This window comes from Meles meles, chromosome 11 (genome assembly GCF_922984935.1).
Source record: "Meles meles chromosome 11, mMelMel3.1 paternal haplotype, whole genome shotgun sequence".
Lineage (NCBI taxonomy): Eukaryota > Metazoa > Chordata > Mammalia > Carnivora > Mustelidae > Meles > Meles meles.
In genome coordinates, this window is record NC_060076.1 from 73,369,928 (window position 1) to 73,393,952 (window position 24,025).

General features: G+C 39.9%; 1 long non-coding RNA gene across 1 annotated transcript in view; it reads right to left on the reverse strand.

The window, feature by feature from the left end:
- Window positions 1–2,620: 2,620 nt before the first annotated feature.
- The window catches only part of LOC123952720, a 32,630-nt gene continuing 11,225 nt past the window's right edge, over window positions 2,621–24,025 (reverse strand). Inside the window, exons 2-3 of the long non-coding RNA XR_006820698.1 lie at window positions 19,612–19,773; window positions 2,621–2,729 (exon numbers count right to left, since the gene is read on the reverse strand). This is a non-coding gene — a long non-coding RNA (uncharacterized LOC123952720). The remainder of the gene's footprint in view (window positions 2,730–19,611; window positions 19,774–24,025) is intronic.

A 24,025-nucleotide genomic window follows, 5' to 3' on the forward strand; every position in this document is an offset into this window, starting at 1 on the left:
CCATCTGGTCCAGTGTGTCATTTAAGGCCTTTATTTCCTTGTTGATCTTTTGCTTGGATGATCTGTCCATTTCAGTGAGGGGAGTGTTAAAGTCCCCTACTATTATTGTATTATTATTGATGTGTTTCTTTGATTTTGTTATTAATTGGTTGATATAGTTGGCTGCTCCCACGTTAGGGGCATAGATATTTAAAATTGTTAGATCTTCTTGTTGGACAGACCCTTTGAGTAGGATATAGTGTCCTTCCTCATCTCTTGTTATAGTCTTTGGCTTAAAATCTAATTGATCTTATATAAGGATTGCCACCCCAGCTTTCTTCTGATGCCCATTAGCATGGTAAATTGTTTTCCACCCCCTCCCTTTAAATCTGGAGGTGTCTTCGCGTCTAAAATGAGTTTCTTGTAGGCAACATACTGATGGGTTTTGTTTTTTTATCCATTCTGATACCCTGTGTCTTTTGATTGGGGCATTTAGCCCATTAACATTCAGGGTAACTATTGAGAGATATGAATTTAGTGCCATTATTAGCCTGTAAGGTGACTGTTCCTGTATATTGTCTCTGTACCTTTCTGATCTACTACTTTTAGGCTCTCTCTTTGCTTAGAGGACCCCTTTCAATATTTCCTGTAGAGCTGGTTTGGTGTTTGCAAATTCTTTCAGTTTTTGTTTGTCCTGGAACCTTTTGATCTCTCCTTCTATTTTCAATGATAGCCTAGCTGGATAGAGTATTCTTGGCTGCATGTTTTTCTCGTTGAGTGCTCTGAATATATCATGCCAGCTCTTTCTGGCCTGCCAGGTCTCTGTGGATAAGTCTGCTGCCAATCTAATATTTTTACCATTGTATGTTACAGACTTCTTTTCTCGGGCTGCTTTCAGGATTTTCTCTTTGTCACTAAGGCTTGTAAATTTTATTATTAGGTGACGGGGTGTGGACCTATTCTTGTTGACTTTGAGGGGGGTTCTCTGCATCTCCTGGATTTTGATACTTGTTCCCTTTGCCATATTAGGGAAATTCTCTCCAATGATTCTCTCCAATAGACCTTCTGCTCCCCTCTCTCTCTCTTATTCTTCTGGAATCCCAATTATTCTAATGTTGTTTCGTCTTATGGTGTCACTTATCTATCGAATTCTCCCCTCATGGTCCAGTAGCTGTTTGTCCCTCTTTTGCTCGGCTTCCTTATTCTCTGTCATTTGGTCTTCTATATCACTAATTCTTTCTTCTGCCTCATTTATCCTAGCAGTGAGAGCCTCCATTTTTGATTGCACCTCATTAATAGCTTTTTTTATTTCAACTTGGTTAGATTTTAGTTCTTTAATTTCTCCAGAAAGGGCTTTAATATCTCCAGAGAGGGTTTCTCTAATATCTTCCATGCCTTTTTCGAGCCCGGCTAGAATGTTCAGAATCGTCATTCTGAACTCTTGATCTGACATATTACCAATGTCTGTGTTGATTAGGTCCCTAGCCTTCGGTACTGTCTCTTGTTCTTTTGTTTGTGGTGATTTTTTCCGCCTTGTCATTTTGTCCAGATAAGAGGATATGAAGGAGCAAATAAACTACTAAAAGGGTGGCAAAGACCCCAGAAAAATGTGCTGTAACCAAATCAGAAGAGACCCCAAATTGTGGGGGGGGAAAAGGGGATAAAAACAGTTTCTGGAAAAAAAAAAAAGAAAAAAATTTAAAAAATAAAACAAATAAAAAAATATAAAAAAGAAGGAAAAATATATATATATCTAGATGAACTAGTCAAAAAACGTTAAAAAAGAAAAGGGTAAAAGTTTTAAAAAATTTAGCAGAAGAAGAAAAAAGAAAAAAGAAAAAAAAATTGAAAAAAGAAAAAAAAATTAAAGTAGCCGCAAGACTAAAGAATCATGGGGAGAAAGCCATGAGTTCCGTGCTTTGCTTTCTCCTCCTCTGGAATTGCTCTGCTGTCTTAGGAATTGAACCTGCTTTTTCCTTGATAGATGAACTTCGTCCTGGCTGGATATTTTGTTGATCTTCTGGGGGAGGGGCCTGTTGTAGTGACTCTCAAGTGTCTTTGCCGGAGGCGGGATTGCACCGCCCTTACCGGCGGCCGGACTAAGTAATCGGCTCGGGTTCGCTTTTGGGAGCTTCTGTTCCCTGAACGCTTTCTGTAGAGTTCCGGAGGACCGGAATGAAAATGGCGGCCTCCCAGTCTCCGGCCCGGAGGAGCCGAGAGCCTGGGGCCCCACTCCTCAGTGTGCCCCCAGAGGACAGCACCCAATCACTCCCATATCCCCAGCCTCTAGCCGCGCTCCGAGCTCACCCAGCCCGCGACCAGTTCAAGGTAACCCCGAGTTGAGAGTTCAGTCCTCGGCTCTGTCTCTGCAGCCGGCTTCTCCGTTCTAATACCTGCGATCTCTCCAACACTCTGACACCCCCGATCCTTCTGTGACCCTGCGGGGCCTGGGGCCACGCTGACCCCACGTGGGCTTCACCCTGGTTTAGCCTCTGGAGCAATGTCCCTCAGTGGAACAGACTTTTAAAAGTCCTGATTTTGTGCTCCGTTGCTCCGCCACTTGCCGGGAGCCGGCCCCTCCCCCCGCGGTCTATCTTCCCGTCGTTTTAGATTCACTTCTCCGCCAGTCCTACCTTTCAGAAAGTGGTTGATTTTCTGTTTCTAGAGTTGCTGTTCTTCTTCTCTTCGCTCTTATGACAAATGATACTGATTTTTCTAATATAAAGATCAAATTTCCTCTTGAAATAAATCTAGGTAAACAAATAATGATAAATAAGCCATGCAAATAAATGATGACAACAATAATAGTTATGGTAAAAAATTGTGAAGGCCATACTTAGATCACTGCAATTAGGGAATATGATTATAGACAATTGCAGTGGTAATAAAAATGTATTGTCAAGGAATCACATAATAAGATTTGTGATTTAGGAAGATCACCTTGGTTGCCTTGTAGAGAATGGAAGAATGGAAGGTTATGCTAGGCTGGTTGGCAAACAACCAAAGCTTGAATTAAGGCAGAGACTTTGTGGAAAAAGCCCAGCTCTCAGGACAGTAGAATGTGAGAAGAGAGGAGGACCTGAGGAAAGCTCCCAGCTTCCTGGTTTAGGTGACTAGACAGCTGGATATAATTAACCTGAATATGAAATAAAAAACAAAAGAGAAATAAGCTTTGGAGAAAAGGGGGAGTCCAATCTTAGTCATGTTTATTAAATTTGAGGTGTCTGTGGGTCCCAACAGAAATGTCCAGTAAGCAATTGGGTGCTGGAGCTCAAGGGAAGGTTTTGAAGGCTGGAGACATGAACTGGTGGTTAGAAGACATGAGTGAGAGTATAAGCCATCAGCATAGATGACGCTGCCAGGGCATCCAGGTACTAAGGGAAGAGAGACAGTGTTAACACCCTCCACCCATTGGACCAGCATTTAAAAGTAGATTGAAGGAAACGACCTGCTTCACGAGACCTAGCCATTTTGTGGTTCGGGGTAACCTGAATAGTGAAACCAGGGGAGAAGAAAATCTCTAGGAGGGAGTGAATAATGGTGCAGAAGGATGAGGCAAGAACGCTTACAAGACTTGTCAACTAGTAAGGGCTTGAGTGGTACCTCAGTGTAAGATATTGTGTTTTATTAAAAGACTTATTTATTTCTTTTAGAGAGAGATAAAGAGAGAGTGTGTATAGGGGAGGGGCAGAGGGAGAGAGAGAGAATCCCAAGCAGACTCCCTGCTGAGTGTGGAGCCCAATAAGGGGCTCGATCCCCACAATCCTGAGATCAGGACCTGAGCTAAAACCAAGATGCCTAACTGACGGAGCCACCCAGGCACCCTGATATGGTGTTTTGTAACAGTAAAGTGGGCTATTCGAGAGAAAGACATTTTCAAATTTAATGTCTTTGAGGAGATGAACAATGAAGAACACAGGAGGGACTTCCACTTCTGCAATGATAACATGAGGAGCTCTGAAGACTTACTCCCCAGTGAAACAACCACACCTTGTGAAGATTATTTAAAAACAACCATTTAAAGTTCCTGGAACTTGTCACTACAGGGGTTCAGCAGTATATCTGAACTGAGAAACGAACAAATTAACAAGCTTAAAGACAGAAATTATGAGACCAACAGAGAGAAAAAGGAGAGAATGAAGAAAACCAGTAAACACACCACCACACACATAATGAAAGTCCCCAGTGGAAAAGAGAGGAAAAAAACTGATGAGAAAACAATGTACATCAAGAAGCTCAACAAACTCTATGTAGATAAATGCAAAGTGATCCACACGAGGACATGTTGTAGTAAAAATATTGAAAGCCAAAGATAAAATCTTGAAAGTTGCAAGAGAAGAATGACAAATGACATATAAAGGAATTGCAATAAGAGTAACATCTCACCTGATACTTTTCACCAGAAACAATGGAGGCCAGAAGGCAGTTGGATGTCCTAGACAAAATTTGGGAAAAGTAACCACACAAACAAGAAAACCTGTCAACCAAGAATCTTATATTTAGTGAAACCATCTTTCAAAAATGAAAATGATATGCAGACATTCCCAGATAAACAAAGATAAAGAATTTGTTGCCAGCCAACCCACCCTACAAGAAATACTAAAGGAAGTTCTTCAAACCATTTAGATAGTAATTTAAATCCATACAGACAAAAACAAAGAACACTGGTAAAGGTTATTATGTTATTATAAAAAACAGGATGAATGCACATTTCTTCTTTCTTGTATTAATGGATTTAAAAAGCAACCATACAGAGTGATATGTATTTAATTGTACTGTGGATCTATCACATACAGAAACGTAATATGTTTGCCAACAATGGTTCAAAGAAGGCGGTGGGAATAAGGAATATTGGAGTAAGGGATTTGTGTCTAGAATATATAAAGAACACCAACCATTCAATAATAGGAAGACAAGTAACCCAATTAAAAAAGAGCAAAGGATCTGAATAGACATTTCTTCAAAGAAGATACACAAATGGCCAAGAAGCACATTAAAAGATGCTCAACACCGTTAGCCATCAGGGAAATGCAAGTCAAAGCCATGGTGAGATACCATTTCATCACACCTACTAAGATGGCTATAAAAAAAAAAAAAAGACATAGTAACAAGTATTGACAAGGATGTGTAGAAACTGGGAGGACTGCTGGAATAGGCTCTTTGGAAAACATTTAGCTGTTCCTCAAAAAGTTAAGTATCAAATAAGCCATATAACCCAGCAATTTCACTTCTAGATTCATGCCCAGGAGAACTGAAGATATAGGTCCACACAAAAATCCATACTGGAATGTTCAGAGCAGCATTAGTCATAATAGCCAAAAAGCAGAAACAACCCAAATGGTCATCAATTGAGGATAATAAAATGTGATATATCTATATAACAGAGTATTACTCAGCCATATAAAGGAATAAAGTACTAATACCACTTGGATGAAACTTGAAAACATTATGTCAAGTTAAAGAACCCTAACACAAAACACCATACATTATATTATTCAATTTATATGAATTGTCAATAGTAGGCAAATTTATGTAGACAGAAAGTAGATTAGCAGTTACCTAGCTCTGGGGGAGGGAGAGTGAGTAATGGGGGATGACTCCTGAAGCAGATGGGATTTCTTGTGGGGGAGGTTAAAAATGTTTTACCGTTGATTATAGTGATGGTTGCAAAACTGAAAATACAAAAAGACTCTAAATTGCACACTTTAAATGGGTGAGTTGTATGGTATGTGAACTCTGTGTCAATAGAGCCGTTGCAAAAGAAAGAGAATGCAAGAGACATATCCCCAGGATTTGTAGAATACGTATTTACAAAATGTTACTGTCTTGAACATCTCCTAGGCTTCCACAGCAATCCTGGGAAGAGATCGTTATTGACAGAAAACAAGCTCTAAAGACTCTAAGTGATTTACCTAAGATATTTGCTAGTTTGTGGTAGAGCAGGGAGATGCCAGCCACCATCCCCAAGGCCAATTCCAGTGTTATTTCCATCACATGAGTTTTTTCCCAAGGTATTTTCTGCTTACCTCTTTCTTATTTACCTCTTATTTAGGGAATCATAAATAAGTCTCACTTTTGTGCCTGGTACTGTTCTAAGACCCTCAACTATATTAACTAATTACATCCTTTTTAGGACCTTCTGAAGAACATGCTACTTTGACCCCATTTGCTGATTAAGAAATAGAAGTATGGGGATGAACTTCCCCAGGCCACAGAGCTGGGAATTGGCAAAGCTGGGATTCGAACCTAGGGAGTTTGGCTCCAGGCCCTGTTGCTCTTGAACTTGTGTACTTGGCAGAGAGCTTCTCTTCTTTGGATGATGGGATCTTGGACCTCAACCTCAACTGCAGGAAGAGCTGAAGAGAACCTGCTCTTCCTGTGTCGTTGTGCTGAGATCCGATGTGGTTTTGTGTTCCAAACACTGGAGCCCAAGGTGAATGGTATCAGGCAACTGATGACTTCCCAGCTCAGAGCTCAGCTGGGAGCAGAGCTTGCTTTGCAGTAACTAGAGGAATCCTTCATCCATCAGGTGATCCAGCTGGAGTGGGGGTGGGGTAAGGCAGGGGAGAGGAGGAGCTGCCCTTTGTTTGTGACCTCAGGCCATGCAAACCCAGCTGGAAACATAACACCACTAAAGAAGGATCCTGAACAAGAGCTGTGGGATTCTAGAAGACTCACTGTGCGTACACACACCCACACACACATGCATTGTGCGGATGGCCACACCACACTCCCCACAGCGTCTTACTGCTAACACAGGAATTTAACCACAGTAAATAACACAGTAAGTAACCACAGGGTTGCCTGTTACTTTATATAGTGGCTCCCGGGTTTTGCGTCAATGGGCGTCCACAGTCAGTTCCTGGACTTGTCTTTCTGGTTGGTTGTTTAGAGAAGGCTTAAGGGTGCAACAGTGCTTTCCTTGTGACTTCCCGTCCCTATTTGCAGCAGTGTGTGTCAAGTGTGATTAAGAGTTCCTGCCAGGTCACGCAGGCTGCCCTCCCCAGCGGTGTCTGTACCTGGCCACCTCGGGGGAGGCGCGGTCACACTTGTATTTGCTCTGTGGACAAGGGCCAGGTTGCTTCATTTCACAATTATGTTGAGCCGCTCTGAGAGTTCAACAGGCAGCTTTCGGGCTGGAGTGGAGGAATATGCAGTCTTCCTAGCGCTGACTTGGGAGGGGAGGGCTGCACCGACCTGACCTGTACCTCAAACTGTCATGTGTTGTTCACCTGTGGATAAATCAAGGGCTGTGCACTTTATTGTGGGAGAGGGGAGGGAGACAGTGTGTCACTGCAGGGAAGGGGAGTGATGACAGTGCATCTGTTAGGGACAAGCCTTAGTTTGTTTATAATCTGGAGCTCCTGCAATTTATCCTCCCTTTAATATACTCAGGCATGTCTTCCTCTTGATGTCTTATTTACTCTTTATTTCAAATATAACTTAAATCTAAATTATAATTTTATTTTAGGAAAAGGGTTTATAAATGCTTCTGTATTGGAAGTTGAAGAGTAGCTTAGACATGTTAGGATATTAGGACTATTCAGTTTGAGATGACTTCTAGTTTGTTCTGGTTAATACTGTCTAGTACTCTGGCTTCTACCACCCACAGGAACCCTCTCTCACTCCTAATTACCTACTAGCTAAGAGGAAGAGCAATAAGAGAAAAAGTGACAGGGAAAAGAGCCAGTCTGTATAGGTTTTACCACACAGCTATTGTAAGAACTGTATCTCTTAATCCTGAGGAAGAGGAAAAGGTACTGGAGTTCGTTGAGCAGACACTTAAAAAACACAATTGCAATACCATTATGCCCCACACAATTAATAACATGCTAATATCATCACACACCCAACCAATATTTATCCTTCTATTTCTCCCATAAATGTCATATTTTAGTCTTTTTTTTTTTTTTTTTTTTTTTTTTTAAAAAGCAGGATCCAGGGGCGCCTGGGTGGCTCAGTGGGTTAAAGCCTCTGCCTTCGGCTTGGGTCATGATCCCAGGGTCCTGGGATCGAGCCCCGCATCGGGCTCTCTGCTCAGTAGGGACCCTGTTTCCTCCTCTCTCTCTGCCTGCTTGTGATCTCTGTCTGTCAAGTAAATAAATAAAATCTTTAAAAAAATAAATAAAAAAGCAGGATCCAAATAAGGGACACACGTTCAACTGGTTGAGGCATCTTTTAGTCTGTTTTAATCTGTAAGCTCTTCCCTCTCCCTTTAGTTTGTTTTTTTTTTTTACTCTTTAGTTTATTTGTGGAAAAATCCAGATTACTGTTGCTCACGTTGTGGAGACTTCCACATTCTGGATTTGCTGACCATATCTTTTGGAACTCTCCAACATGTCTCTCTGCCCAGTACTTCCTATACATTATTAATTAGCCTCAGAGGCCTACTCAGATTCGGGTTTTATTTTTGTCAGATACCTTTTATTATACTTATTTTTTTTTAAGATTTTTATTTATTTGACAGAGATCACAAGTAGGCAGAGAGGCAGGCAGTAGGAGTGGGGGCAGAAGCAGGTTCCCCACTAAGGAGAGAGCCCGATGCGGGGTCGATCCCAGGACCCTGAGATCAGGACCCGAGCCAAAGGCAGAGGCTTTAACCCACTGAGCCACACAGGCGCCCCTGTCAGATACCTTTCAAATGGCATTGTGTTCTTCCATCAAGAAGTAAAATGTCTAGATGTTGCCTTTTTGGTGTGGTGTTCACACCTGTTGATATTCAATGCTTACGTTTATTAATCCCTTAGGTATTGCAAAGTGGTAATATTCAAATTCTACTACTTTTTAAAAAAAAATATTTCACTCAGGGTTGAGAATAGCTTGGGGCAGATGAAGGAGGAGTTAATCATCCAAGTGAGTAGTCTTTTCAGATTGGCTTCAGTGACTTAGTAATATGCACCTAATGCTCAATAATATCCCATTGTCTGGATACTACAGTTGGTCCATTCATCTCCTGGACGTTTTATTTGCTTCTGAGTTTGGGCAATTATGAACAGAGGTGAAGTGTGGTAAACCTCTCTGAGCAGGCTTTTGTATGGACATAAGTTTTTAACTCCTTAGGGTAGATACCAAGGAACTCAACTGCTGGATTGAATGATAAGAGCATATTTACTTTTGTAAGAAAATGCCAAGCTGTCTTCCAAAGTGATTGTACATTTCCACCAGCAGCGAGTGAGAGTCCCTGTTGTTCCACACCCTGGTCAGCCCTTGGTGTTGTCAGTGCTCCAAATTTCGGCCATTCAAACAGGTTTGCAATGGTATCTCGTTGTTGTTTTAATTTTCATATTCCTGATGATTTATGGTGTAGAGCATTTTTTCCATATGCTTGTTAACTGTATATCTTCTTGGGTGTGAGGTGCCTGTGAATGTCTTTGACCTATTTTTTAAGGCTGATGTTTGTTTTCTTGTTGTTGAGTTTTAAGAATTCTTTGTATGTTTTGGATAACAGACCTCTATCAGATGTATCCTTTGCAAATATTTTCTCCCAGTCTGTGGCTTGTCTTCTTATTCTTTTGATAGGTCTTTTGCAGAGCATAAATTTTAAATTTGATGAAATACACCTTCTCAGTTATGCATTTCATGGATCCTATCTTTGGTGTTGTATCTATAAAGGCAAAACCACACCCCAGGTCCACTAGGTTTTCTCCTATGTTATCTTCTAGAAGCTTTATACTTCGGCCTGTTACATTTCAGTCTGTGATGCATTCTGTGTTAATTTTTGTGAATGGTGTAAGGTCTATATCGACATTCATTTTTGTTTTTATGTGGCTGTCCATTTGTTCAAGCATCATTTCATGAACAAACTATCTTTGCTTCTTTGTATTGTCTTATCCTTTCTAAAAAAAAGATCAGTTGACTCTATTTATGGAGGTATTTTGCTGGGCTCTCTATTCTGTTCCAATGATCTATTTGTTTATTCTTTCAACAATAACATAATACCTTAATTACTGTAGATTTACAGTGAGACTTGAAGTTTAGTATATCAGTCACCCACCCTTGTTCTCCTTTAATATCATATTGGATGTTCTGAGTGTGTTACTCAGAAGTATATTTTTAAATTTCCAAGCATTTGGGGATTTTCCAACTACTTTTTTGTTATGAACTTCTAGTTGAGGTTCCCTATGGTATGAGAACAGACATTGTATGATTTCTGTTCTTTTAAATTTATTTGTTAAGATGTATTTTATGGCCCAGAGTGTGGTCTGTCTTGGTTCCTATTCCACGTGAGCTTGAGAAGAATGTGTATTCTGCTGTTGCTGGATGACAGAATCTATGGATGTCCATTGTGTACAGTTCATTGGCAGTGGTGTTGAGTTCAACTGTGTCTGTAGCGATTTTCTGGCTCCTGGATCTATCCAGTTCTGACAGAGGGTTGTTGAAGTCTCCAGTTAGAATAGTGGATTCATCTATTTCTCTTTGCAATTCTATCAGTTTTTGCCTCATAAGCTTGGTGTTCTGTTGTTAGGAACAGATGTGTTAAGGATTATTAGGTATTCTTGGAGAATTGACCCTTTCATAATTATGTAATTACCATCTTTACACCTGATGATATTCCTTTCTCTGAAGTCTGTCTGAAATTAGTATAACTACTCCTGCTTTCTTTTGATAAGTGTTATACACACACACACACACACACACACACACATATATATATATATCATATCTCTATTCATTTACTTTTTATCTATATGTGTCTTTATACTTAGAGTGGATTTCTTGTAGAAAGCATATAGTTGGGTCTTGTATTTTGATGCATTATGAAAATCTCTGTCTTTTAACTGGTACAGTTGCACTGTTGCAAGTGACATATTTGGATTAATATTTTCCACATTCCTTACTGTTTTCTATTTGTTGTCCTAGTTCTTTGTTCCTATTTTTGTCTTCTGCTCTCTTTTCTGCCTTTTGTGGGTTTCATTGAGTATTTTATATGATTTCATTTTTTCCTTTTTAGCATGTAAGTTATACTTTTTTTCCTAACTTTTTTTCATGATTGCCCTAGGGTTCGCAATATACACTTACAACAAATCCAAGTCCACGTTCAACTCACACTGTACTGCTTCACAGGTGGTGTGAGTACATTACAGTGCATTATAACAGAGTAATTCTAATTCTTCCTTCCTGTCCCATTTATCATTGCTGCCATTCATTTCATATCCATATGCCTACATAATCAAGCACATTGTTGCTCTTAATGTTTGAACAAACTGTAATAGTTGGAACAATTAAAAATAAGACAAAGAGAAGTTTTATTTTACCTTCACTTATTCTTTTACTGATGCTCTTTTCTTTTTGCAGATCTGAATTTCTGATCTATATGATTTTCCTTCTCTCTAAATAACTTCTTTTATCATATCTGTCAAGGCAAATCTTCTGGCAGCACACTTAGTTTTTCCTTGAGAAAGTGGTTACATTCTATGATTACAATTTTGAAATTACTGATACTCTCTATTGATTTTCATCGGTAGGCCATCATATTTTAAATCAGTGTTTTTTATAGATGTCTGGATACCTAGTGAGCTTATAGTAAATCCTCTAGAGTGAACAATAGTCTGAATTCTAATTTTTCTATATTGAAATTTGTAAACATAACAGCTATAATATTTTCATAAGTTTTATGTTTATTCAACAAATATTTTATAAGATAAAATTCATCAAATAAATTGTTTATGATTATTTTCAATGTTTTTCCAAATGTAAATGGTGAAAATTTGTGTATTTTCTCAATTCTGTTTCATTTCAATATAGAATATAAAATTATCAAATTTAAAATAGGAGCTCCATGAAAGGAGTGTTGCTATACATCAGGATATCCTAAAGCACAGTTAGGAAATTTCAAAGTTATATATTATTCAGACTATGAAATTTTTTCAATTCCTTCCTTCCTTGTTTTTATACAAGTTTTTATCACTGAAGCTTTTAAAAGCAAATTGCAAAAGCTGAAATTTTTGATACTCCATTCATTGAACATTTTACTAAAAATTTTCAAGTGATACAGAACAAGGGGTACCAAAAATTTAGAGGACTTACTTATAAAATGTTCAGCATAAGTGTAGAACATTAAGGTTAACTTACAAAGCACTTTTTAAAAGCTTAGACTTTTCTAAATTTGCTGGGGGTTATGCATCGAAGAGAGAAAGCATATTTTTGCCTTGCATATAAATCTTAACATCTATTCATACACTGTTTTGTAATTTATATATGTATATATAAAGCTTACAAATATTACTTATAAGTATTAGATATATTTGTAAAAATTTATAATGATTCTAATTTAATATTTGTAAGTATTTGTAAATATTTTAAAATATCATATAAACAATGAATCTTGGAACACCGAAAAATCAAAATAAAATTTTAAAAATAATAATAAAAATAAATCCAAAAAAACCTTCAAAAACTGTTCTCAAACAATAAAATAAATAGGTAGTTAGGGATTAATACCATGTAAAAGACAAAACCTCTGTAACTAAGTTCATTAAACTACTAAGACTACTCTTAGAAATAAAAAAAAAAAAAGTCTTAGCCTGTGCTCACTCTATTTCCTGCGTATTTTTTATGTCCACCTGACCTGTAATTCCTGCGCTGACCCCTGACCTCACTGACTGGCAGCTGTGTCTTCATTTTTTAGCCACGGAAGCCTCCAGAGCAACACTGGCTGGTGCACCAAGCGGCTGGTTGCTGTAGGCCCTTCCAATGTTTTTCCTTTCGCCACCTGATACCAGGAGTTAGCCAACTCTTACTTCATTGACTCATTAATTGATTGCTCGATTGAGGTGAGGGGGGTGCTCCACACCCAGCACAGAGCTGGATATGGAACTCGATCTTACAACCCTGAGACCATGAGCTGAGCTGAAGTCAAGAGTTGGATGCTTAACTGACTGAGCCACCCAGGTGCCCCTGAGTTAGCCTTCTCTTCTGTCCAGGCTTTCTTTAAAGCAGTAAGTGTCTTCAATGCTGTATTTGAGAGGGGGGATTCGATTTCATCTTGAAATGGTTGGGAAAAGAGAGATGGGTCATTTAAAATGGAACCACATGTTAATGTGAAAACTCTGTTTACTGCCCATGCATATTCCATATTATTAAGCAAAACCAAGGCAGAGTTGGAAATACAAAGTGGAGACCTCACAAACCCATCCCAGCTCATTGTAATTAAAATAATAATGATAATATTTCATTAAAAATGAAAAATCCTGGGGTGCCTGGGTGACTCATTCGGTTAACCATCTGCCTTGAGCTCAGGTCATGACCTCAGGGTCCTGGGATTGAGTCTAGCTCCCAGCTCCTTGCTCAGTGGGAAGCCTGCTTCTCCCTCTCACTCCATTACTGCCCCTGCTCATGCGCTCTCTCCCTCAAATAAATAAATAAAAACTATTAAAAAAGGAAATAAATCTAATTTTAAAAATGGAAAATCCAGGACACAAGCTATATCAGATGGGATGCTGTTGGAACCACAGGCACAATCCAAGACTGTCCTATGAAAACCAGAAAGGTTCTAGAGAAACAAATGTATGATTATCCCACCATTTGATAGTCAAGTGGAGAAAGTCATGCATGCAGTTAGATAAATGAAACTTGGGTTCCTGATGTGTCCATTCTGGAACACATTGTCTTAAATCTACACATTTGGGAATCATCAGTATATAGATCGTATTTGAAGCCATGAGATTGGACGGGGTTGCCAATGGCAATAAGAAAGGGGAGAGGTCCAAGGACTATGCCCTGGGCACTCCATCATGGGAAAAGGGGAGAAGAGGAGGGACCAACAACAGGGACTGGAAGTTGAAACTCAAATTGCAGAATGCCACTTCTCGGTTTGCACAGAGCACTCAGAATATTGCCTCAGTGTTTTCTCTATGCTAGGAGATTTTACACCCTCATGGGACTCCTGAAGAAGAGGTCCATGGGCCTGGGCACAGATCACAAACCCTATCACAGGTCAGTATAAGACCGGAGGGGAGAACAGAGTGTGCCAAACAGGAGAAGGCAGACTTCCTCTAAAGGAATTTATAAAGTAAATTTCACAGTTTTGGGAGTCAAGGAAATTATGTCTGTGGACACTGTAAAGCCCGTGAATCATAAGTTTATGATACTGGGGGCCGCCTGGGTGGCCCAGTGGGTTAAGCCTCTGCCTTTGGCTCAGGTCATGATCTCAGGGTCCTGGGATTCAACCCTATATTGGGCTCTCTGCTCATCAGGGAGCCTGCTTCCCCCACCCCCCCACCTGCCTCTCTGCCTAATTGTGATATCTCTCTCTCTGTGTCAAACAAATAAATAAATCTTAAAAAAAAAAAGTTTGTGATACTGGCTGTAACTTTCCAACAGATACTCCCACGTTTCCAGGTAAGATAAATGCATCGCAGGGCCACATAGCCATTAAGTGACAGATTCTGGGATAGAAGCTCAAGTCTGCTGGTGACAGAGTTGGGGTTCTTTTCACTGCACCAAACTGCTGCCCTGAAAGTTCTGAAAGCAAACCTTGCTGGAAGCTGACTGACAAATCCAAGCACCAAGCTGGCTCTGTCTGTCTGTATACTGGAACGAATGCAAAAAGTAGAGAAAATTATATGCATTTTTTCTTCCAGAATATTCTCACTGGTACTTTGAAGTATTTCTACCTCCATAATATCCTAGTTCTAAAAAGAAAGTAGAGGCACTTGTTTGCATTTTTCACTGGAAGAAAATGTATGGAATTCAGGCACCGTAGAGGGAATAAGAGACAGAGACATCCAGGAATCCTAAGGTCCCTGAAGTGTGTTTTTGGCCCAATGAACATGACTCTGGGAGACTGAATGACCCCCAAATGCTGCCTGTTATTCTTGGAGTCAATGACCTTTTCCTTTTTTAACTTTCTGGTTTACTTCAGGATTCAGGCTGTCTGTTTATTATAGGTGGCTGGAATGTTCCTTCTTGGCTGTACCTCTTGTGTTTCTTATGGAACCCACAAGGTGTAATGTGCAGAATATTGACCTTGAGTCAGCAAGCTGGCATGTAGGGCCAGGCTTGGCCACATACTATCTATGTGGCCTTGGAGCACATCACTCAGCCTTTCTGACTCTTGCCTTTTTATTTTTTTTTTAAATTCTAAAACAGGGATAAAAACACCTTCTGCCCTTACTTCCTTAGATAGTGGAGAACCTAAAATATAGTATTTGTAATTTCACCTTTGTAGAACACTTTATTAAGTCTGTGGATATAAATATTCTTTTTTTTTTTTTTTAAACATAAGCAGGAGGAAAGGTGTCTGCTGGTGTGGAGAACGGAAAAGGCAAGCTTAAAAAAAAAATCAGATCGTGAGCAAGGGAATTGCCATGGGGTAGAAAGAAGGTCAGTCAGCCTTGATCAAGGACTTACAGAAATCATGCTCCAACTTATTGTGCTTTGAAATTTCCTGATTTTTTTCATATTTCAAAGGTGATCCTGTATACCCAGGGAGTGAGGGCAGGGAAGGGGGAGGGGATCAGCTTTCTGGCCAGCTGTCAGTTTTCTCGCTGTGACTGTAAGGCAGCAGAGACCCAGTGTTCTGGAGTGTCTGGCCCATCTGGAATCACACTACTGAACATAGGACTGTGGATGGTACTTTCCGTGCTGGGGAGTAAGGGGTCTAGAAGGGTTTGAACTTTTAAATGAGACCTTAACAGGCAAATGGATAAGGTAAGGAGGCCCAAGGAGGGTGTTCCTTCAATCTTTGAAGATTGTGTAGTTCACAGGGCTTTCAATAGCCCATATCTCCTTTCCTTATAACAGCAACACTGTGCAAATAGGGAAGATATTATTGTCCTTGTTTTATAATAAGGCATTTGAGGCCATATTGACTGAGAGCTGGCAAGTGGCCGAATGTAGACCAGGATGTGAGCTGTTGTATTGCCTACTCTTTACCCACAAAGCCATCCAGGTTCATAGTTGCTGGAGCCCAGAGAGATGAAGTAACTCTTAAAAGGTCACACAGCAATAAATAGTAGATCCAGGACTTTAAACAAGGCACCCTGGCTCTGTATCCTATGCATTCTCCACTATTCTATGCAGTCTTCCTAAGGAGCTGTGGAAAGGTTATTTGACAACTGCTGCGCACTAAGCAGGTGTCAGGGCGAGGCCTCAGTGAAATGGTATTCCATGACCATGTGGGACACACCCGGGTCTGCCATACCTGCCTGAGAATGTGCCACAGACTCTTCACTATATTGGCAGGAGCTGCCTTTTTTTTTAGTTGTTGCTTCTGAAGTTTTATCTTTTTATTTCCCTTAAGGCTCATTGGTGCCAAGGACTAGAAGATAAAATCAAAAGAAATAAAATATCATTAAATAGTATCACACAATGGGTCTGTATGAGACTTCTATGGCATGGGGTGGAATTTGAGAGTCCTAGGTAGCTGAATTACTAGGTTACAGAAGAAAGGGCACTGTCATTCCAGGGAGAGTACAGAAGGCAGCTCAGGGTCCCTGTGATGGAGAAACAAAACGAAAGACTGCCTTGTGACATGAAACTGATATAAACCTTCTCTGTGGTTTTCAAAGCATTAGAGATGTTCTTCTTAAACTCTGGAATGATTTGTAGTGCCTTGGAACATTTACAGTAAATAGTGGGTTCCCTTGAATATGCAGAGGACAGCAGATTTCTATAAGCAGTAATAAAAGAGAATTGAGGAGACCTGGTAACCTTTGTCTTCACTAAAGTCATAGCAGTTGAGTTGGAATTGATCAAACTTATTTCTAATTTCTACTGCAATTGACCCTTGCCTGATGTGGGGGTGAGGATGGCTGGCCCCTCATACAGGAGAGTATCTGTGTGTAACTTGATTCCCCCAAACTCCTAGTAGCTCACTATTGACCAAAATCCTTACTGATAACATAAACAGTTGATTAACACATGCTGCGTACACTATATGCTTTATATACAGTATTCTTACAATAAAGTAAGCTAGAGAAAAAATATTTAAAAAATCATAAGAGAAAACACATTTAGTCCTGTACTGTATTTATTAAAAAATTCTGTGTGTAAGTGGACCCGTGTAGTTCATATCTGTGTTATTCAAGGCTTGACTATGTATTTTATGTTACTCTCTACAAAATAATTTTCTGAAGGTATTCTTTTGGCAGAATCAAGTAGTATAGAATATTTCATTAGGCTGGAGTAGAGAACACTGGTTGTCCAAATCCTCCAGTGGCAAGCTCACTTTATTCTGAGTGTAGTGTCACTAACTGCATAGAAGGGGTTTATGTGGTTAGCAAGATTTAGACTTGTCAACCATGCCCGAGATTTTAATTATCTCTTTGTTGCAACAGGCCCTATCAATACTGTACAAGAGGTTAGAGAGACTGATGGGAAAAAATAGGTAAGGTTTCTGAGTTAGGCCTTAGTTACAATTTTCAGTATGTGTGTATGTGTGTACATGTGCACAAAGGTATTCAGAGAGTCTAGTGGCTTTCTTCATTTTCTTCCACACATGAAGAAAGACAATGGACCTGTAAGATGGAACGGTGACCTTTATGACTAGGAGGCTCTTTTTTAATCTGGGCTTCCTTAGATTGAAGGGCCCAAAGAAGGAAGATGGTGTATCAGGTCCCTTCCAGCTCTGCTTTTGGAATTTGTGATTCAATCCAATAAATGAAGGCAATGTTAATTATTCCGGAAGTGGTCCAATCTGACATGAGTTAAATTATTTGATTAAGGCTACACATTTAGGCTAACAGACTCATGAAAAAATGTTCATCATCATTAGCCATCAGGGAAATTCAAATCAAAACCACACTGAGATACCACCTTATACCAGTTAGAATGGCCAAAATCAACAAGACAGTAAACAACAAGTGGTGGAGAAGATGTGGAGAAAGGGAAACCCTTTTACACTGGTGGTAAGAATGCAAGTTGGTGAAGCCATTTTGGAAAACATTGTGGATATTCCTTAAGAAATTAAAAATAGAGCTACCCTATGACTCTGCAATTGCACTACTGGGTATTTGCCCCAGAAATATAGATGTAGTGAAAAGAAGGGCCATCTGTACCCCAATGTTCATAGCAGCAATGGCCACAGTCGCCGAACTGTGGAAAGAACCAAGATGCCCTTCAATGGATGAATGGGTAAAGAAGATATGGTCCATATATACTATGGAGTATTACACCTCCATTAGAAAGGATGAATACCCAACTTTTGTATCAACATGGACAGGACTGAAGGAGATTATGCTGAGTGAAATAAGTCAAGCAGAGAGAGTGAATTATCATATGGTTTCACTTGTAGAGCATAAGGAATAACATGGAGGACATTGGGAGAAGCAGAGGAGAAGTGAGTTGGGGGAGACTGGAGGGGGAGACAAACCACGAGAGACTGAACTCTGAGAAACAAACTGAGGGTTTTGGAGGGGTGGGGTTGGGGGGTTGGGTGAGCCTGGTGGTAAGTATTAAGGAGGGAATGTATTGAATGGATCACTGGGTGTGGTGCATAAACAATGAATTTTGGAGGACTTAAAAAAATTTTTTTTAAAAAGGCTGCACATTAAGTTTCCTTAGAGCTGGATCTAGATACAGGGGATGGATCCTTAGCCTAGTGCGACTTCTGGTCTATCTGATTTCCTGCCATCTTGCAAGTATTGAGCCCCTACCACATGTGAAGACTCCAGGCTTTGGCGCTAGGGATATCAGAAGAGGTCTTTCTCCCTGAAATGTCCTCTCCTCCTGGTTTTGGTGATACCAGGCTCTGTGGGCTTTCTTCTACGTCTTTGGTAGCCTTCCTGGACTTCCTGAAACCATGTAATGTCACTTAAAACAAACCTGTTTTCAGAGCAAGTCTGTGTTGCTCTCTTCATACCATGTCCTCTTTAGCTCTACGTTCCAGCTGCTCCAGACACTGGTAACATCTGTAGGCAACTCCTCACTGCAAGGCAGAGTGATAGACCCTGTGTTTCTTTTCAACATCTCCCAGAGATGGTTCTTTCTAAAAACACAGTTTGACCAAGTAATTGGGTGCGCAAGATGAGGCCAAAAATCAACCCTGGGATCTCCTAACTTGCTTTTGGAAAGTGATGTAATTGCTCAGTACCTTGGTTTTCCAGTTGCAAAATGGAAATATTTGCCAACATACTCCCTTCTCCATGTTAGAGCTCATCAAGGTTCAGCACTACTGCACAACCCTCCCTTCCCAGGCCATTCTTGTGGAATCAGTCCAGATCTACATCCCAATGAGTCCATCCCCCTGGGTGCCCAGCAGAATGCTGGGTGTGGCCTCATTCCTTTTGCTGCCTAAATATCCAATCAGTCACAAAGCCCTAGGAAGCCTCTGTTTTCTCTGCCATCAGCTTCCCTCCTACTGGCCTTCTCTAGATGCCTTGCTCTCCTTCAGTGCATTCTTCACACCAGTGGTGTCCTGCAGGCTGGGGGCAGAGGGCAGAGATGTGCCCTGGGTGCATTAGGAAGGAGGTACATTGACTGTAAAGAGTTCAAAAGCAATAAGAAAACCTACTAAAAGTTACCTACTAAACCTGTTATCACCATGCAAAGGCAATTCTAAATTGTTTCAGCAAAGAAGTACTCATTGCTGGAAAAGAAAATTTAACCTAAGTTGTATACAACTGTTGCAGTTGCTCTGGAATTCTAATAATTAATATATGAGCTTTAAATGAATCTATTTGCAATACTTACCCTTTGATAAACATTGTATTCTACGTGGAAATGGATCCTTGAGTGCTCAGTAACACAGTGGGCCCCTGACTCACTTGGCTTCATCAGTCCACATCTTTTGAACGTTAAGTTCATGATTGTGTGTCTTCAGGAGCTTCACATTCAAACATTTAAATGGTTGATCTAAATTACATGATCATAGCACAGGGAATATAAAGTTACTTTGGTTCCATTATTTCATGTAACCACATAGAGAATTTATATGTTTAAAATTTTCAACAGCAAAAGTTTGGTATGTCCACTTTTTGCTCATACACGAAGTGATTTGCTGATTTTAGATAATGTCTTAAGAAAGTACTTTTAAAGGTATTGCACTAAACCTGAACAGCTCCAGGAAACAATAATTGATGTTGGAAATCATTTTGCCCTATAGAGAATGGGGAGTGTTAATAATGACCTATCACATCTCTACAAGGTTGCCAGAGTGATCTTTTTTTAAAACTCAAGATGGATCCTTGCTTTAAATCACTGGGTTCCGACCCTCATCCTAGGCCACAAGGTCGCATGCAGTGTGACCCTTTGCTACCTCATCTTGGGTCACCACACACCCACAATGTGCAAATGCAGGTCCCACCAGCCTTTCTTCCCTCCCTGTGGCAAGCTCTTTCCCTTCACCCTTCCAGGTGGATTCTCACATCAGCACAAATGTCTCTTCCTGGGGAAGCCTTCTCTAACTCCAATGTTACCTTCATACAGTCTTCCAGCATCTTTACTCGAGCACTGGTCAGGGTTGCTGTTGACTTTGCACACATGACCCTCCCTTAGAGGTCCACCTCTCCCAGCTGAGCAGCCTGAGAACAGGGACCTGTCTGTGTGGTTACATCTCCACGTGCACCGCAGTGCCTAGCACGTGCTAGGTGCTTAGTAGTGCTTTTAGTAGGTGCTTTGGTGCTTAGTAGGTGCTTAGTAACCTTGATGGCACAAGAGAGGACACCTGGAATGGGCCTTATCCTGAGGGTGCTATTAGAGGGGAGCTCCTTAAGGTCTTTGGTTTTATTTATTATTATTATTTTTAACTCCCAGGGAAGCACGTCTGGATCACAGACTGCTGTGTCCTACAGGATGACTGGCTAGTGGCTGCGGCTGGCCATCGACCCCATTCTCTCTGCACTGCTGCCACCATGTTGTCCAGGCCATGATGGAGCAAGGGCCGAAGCACTTCTCCAGAGCTGTGGGGCTACTTTTCAGGTATCAGTACTGGCCGCACACCTGATGCTTCTTCCCCCAGGGGGAACAGTATGGATTGGGTTCTGATGGCTTTCTCCCTCCCTTTCCCCTCACTCCTCATAAAACACTATCTCTTTGGCATAAGACTGCACAAAAATGTAATCTGTTGGATGGGTACTACATTCGCTTGGTGTAAAAAGTAAAAAGAGCATGAAGAGCTATCCTCTGAGACCGCACCCAGATCTATGTTGTATTAGCTGGGGAGGATGGTCATAGCAGGGTACCACCAACAGGCTTATGGGATTATAGGCCTGCCCTACACCAGTTCGACCTCATCTTCACTAATTACATCTGCAATGAATCTATTCCCAAATAAGGTCACATTCTGAGGCACTGGGGATGGGGCTTCAAAATGTAAAGTTTGGGGAATCACACTTCAACCCATAACATATATCCTCCATGATATTTTAATGTCTGATTGGACTTTCATACAAAAAAAAAGCACTTTATAATTATCTGAGCATAGACAACTTTACATAGACACTCAAAGTAATTTTTGCACAGTTTTAATATTTGCTGAATTTCTTAGAAATGCAACTACCACACTTAGTGAGTTTGTATTGTTTGGAAATTTACAAGGAGTTGCTCATGTCTTTGGAAAATTGGGATCACCAAGATAACACACCGAAAACACGTTTCATTTACAGAAAAATGTCAGGATCCTGCAACTGTAAAAATGATCTGGAGTGTGCTTTTCATTTTGTTACACAGTTTTCTTCTTTTGAGGTGGGAAGAATGGGATTGCAAAATGTTCTAAGACAGATTTACAGATATTCCCAAAATAGTCCCAAAAATATTATGGGAAAAATACACAAAGAGATGTGCACACACACACATACATACACATATATGACACATTCATGATTTATGCATGAAGTTAAATATTTGTAGCATTGGGGAGGTTCAGAACATAATGATTTTGTACAATATCTTGAAGATTTAAAATTTTCTTTTTTTTAAAAGATTTTATTTATTTATTTGACAGAAAGAGATCACAAGTAGGCAGAGAGATAGGCGGGGCGGTGGGGGGAAGCAGGCTCTCTGCTGAGCAGGGCTGATGTGGGGCTCGATCCCAGGACCCTGGGATCATGACCTGAGCCAAAGGCAGAGGCTTTAACCCACTGAGCCACCCAGGCACCCAGATTTAAAATTTTCTTAAAGATCATTAGTTGTTGTTGGTCTCCTTCTTTAATTTTCCTCCAATTTCTGTCTTTTCTGCACTGTTTTGTCTCCAAGTTTTCAAAAGGCCAACATTTCTAGTTGTGTCTTTTTAATGGTGGGAAACATTCCTGGGATTTTGAATACAAAGACTTTAAGACAGTGAGGTGCAGAGTGCCTCATTTAGCATATGCACCCAGTTACATATTTGTTTGAAAATTTCAGTCTGACACAAGCATTCAAAAGGAATTTTAAATACTCAGAGTTTCTAACCTTCATCTGGGTTCAAAGATTAACAATTTAAGAGGACAGAAGGTGCCCGCTCTCTGTTGACATTCATGGATCAATTGGTGTGCAAATATTGGATTCTTTCCTGCTATAATAACAGGCAAATAGCAGCAAATCTACTCTCCAGAAAAGCACAGTTACTAAATACTCAAAGGGGTGTGTGCACCTGTATGTGCGTAGGTTCATAATTCCTTTTAATCCAAGGATATAGCACATAGTAGGAGCTCAGTAAAAAAATTTCACCAAGAATCACATTACTCAGCCATAAAAAAGAGTGAAATCTTGCCATTTGCCATGATGTAAATGGACCTAGAAGGTATTATGACAAGTGAAAGAAGTCAGAGAAAGACAAAATCCATCCCACTTTTATGTGAAATCTAGAAAACAAAACAAATGAATAAACAGATTCTTATATACAGGGAAATGGTGATTGCCCAAAGGGAAAGTGGGTGGGGGGATGGGTGAAATAGATGAAGGGGACTAAAGGGTACAAATTTCCACTTATAAAGTAGGAAGTCCCAGAGATGAGAAGTATAGCATAGGAAATACATTCAGTAATATTGCAATAATATTACATGGTGACAGTTGCTGGATATACTTAAGGTGAGCCCTGAGTAATGTAGAGAATTGATGAATCACTATGTCCTACACCTGAAACAAATATAACATTGTATGTCAATTCCACTTCAATAAAAATGATAAAAAGAATCACAGACATTTTTTCCAGAGCTAAAAGGACTCTTAGGGATTATCTACACTGTTCCACCTGCCAGTCATCTTCCCTTTTTCAGATTGACCATTACTGAAGTCCACAGAGATTAACTGAATTACTGGTGATGATTGCTCGTATACTTGGCCTACTTTGAGGGATCTTGCAAAAAACAGTTGTCTTGCATTTGTACATGAATAGTCTTTGAGGATATAACTTATGAGCCACCATATGGCTCCCTGAGGAGTGTCACCTTCAAGAACTCTATTCACTTCTTTTGTCCACTTCACATATCGTGGATTATTTTTTTTTCATATCATGGATTATTAAACTTTAGGGCTGAGCATTCTTTATAGCTACATTATCAACTGAACTCTTCATGAGTGCCCATGAAATAAATTTCTCAAAGAACTTGGACTTAGGGTTCTTTGTCATTGTTCTGAGTAACTGATTTGCGTTTACTTCATGAAAGGTATGGCAATGATTTCTGCTTTGTCTTAGAAATTCCTTGCTAGGAACCTAGATTTAAATCTGTGAAATTAGACATCTTCATAGGACATAGGATATTATGACTTACATTTTGTAAACTAACCTAAACTTTGGTCTCATTTTATTTTTCTTCCCCTTTTTTCTGTTTTTCTGTTTATTTCTATTTTTCTTCCTTTCTTATTTTTAACCTTATTGAACTGTGGGTATTTTGAAGTTCCTTTTCAATATTATACTTAACAATCTTCTTCAGATCTATTATTCATTGCACAGCAAAATAGGCTAGGCCCACATTGACAGTAGTGATGAGACAGGCTTAAGAGATAGAGAATCCAATTAGCTGCTTTTTTAATATTGAATAAAACATTGGGTCCCTGCCAGGTAGAAAGAATATGAAAAGGATTCAGGTTTCCCTCAAGTTCTAAGGTCTCTTCAGCTAACTGGGAAAATAAATGATCATATTTAACATTATATATATACATATAAATATATATTAAAAATATAGTC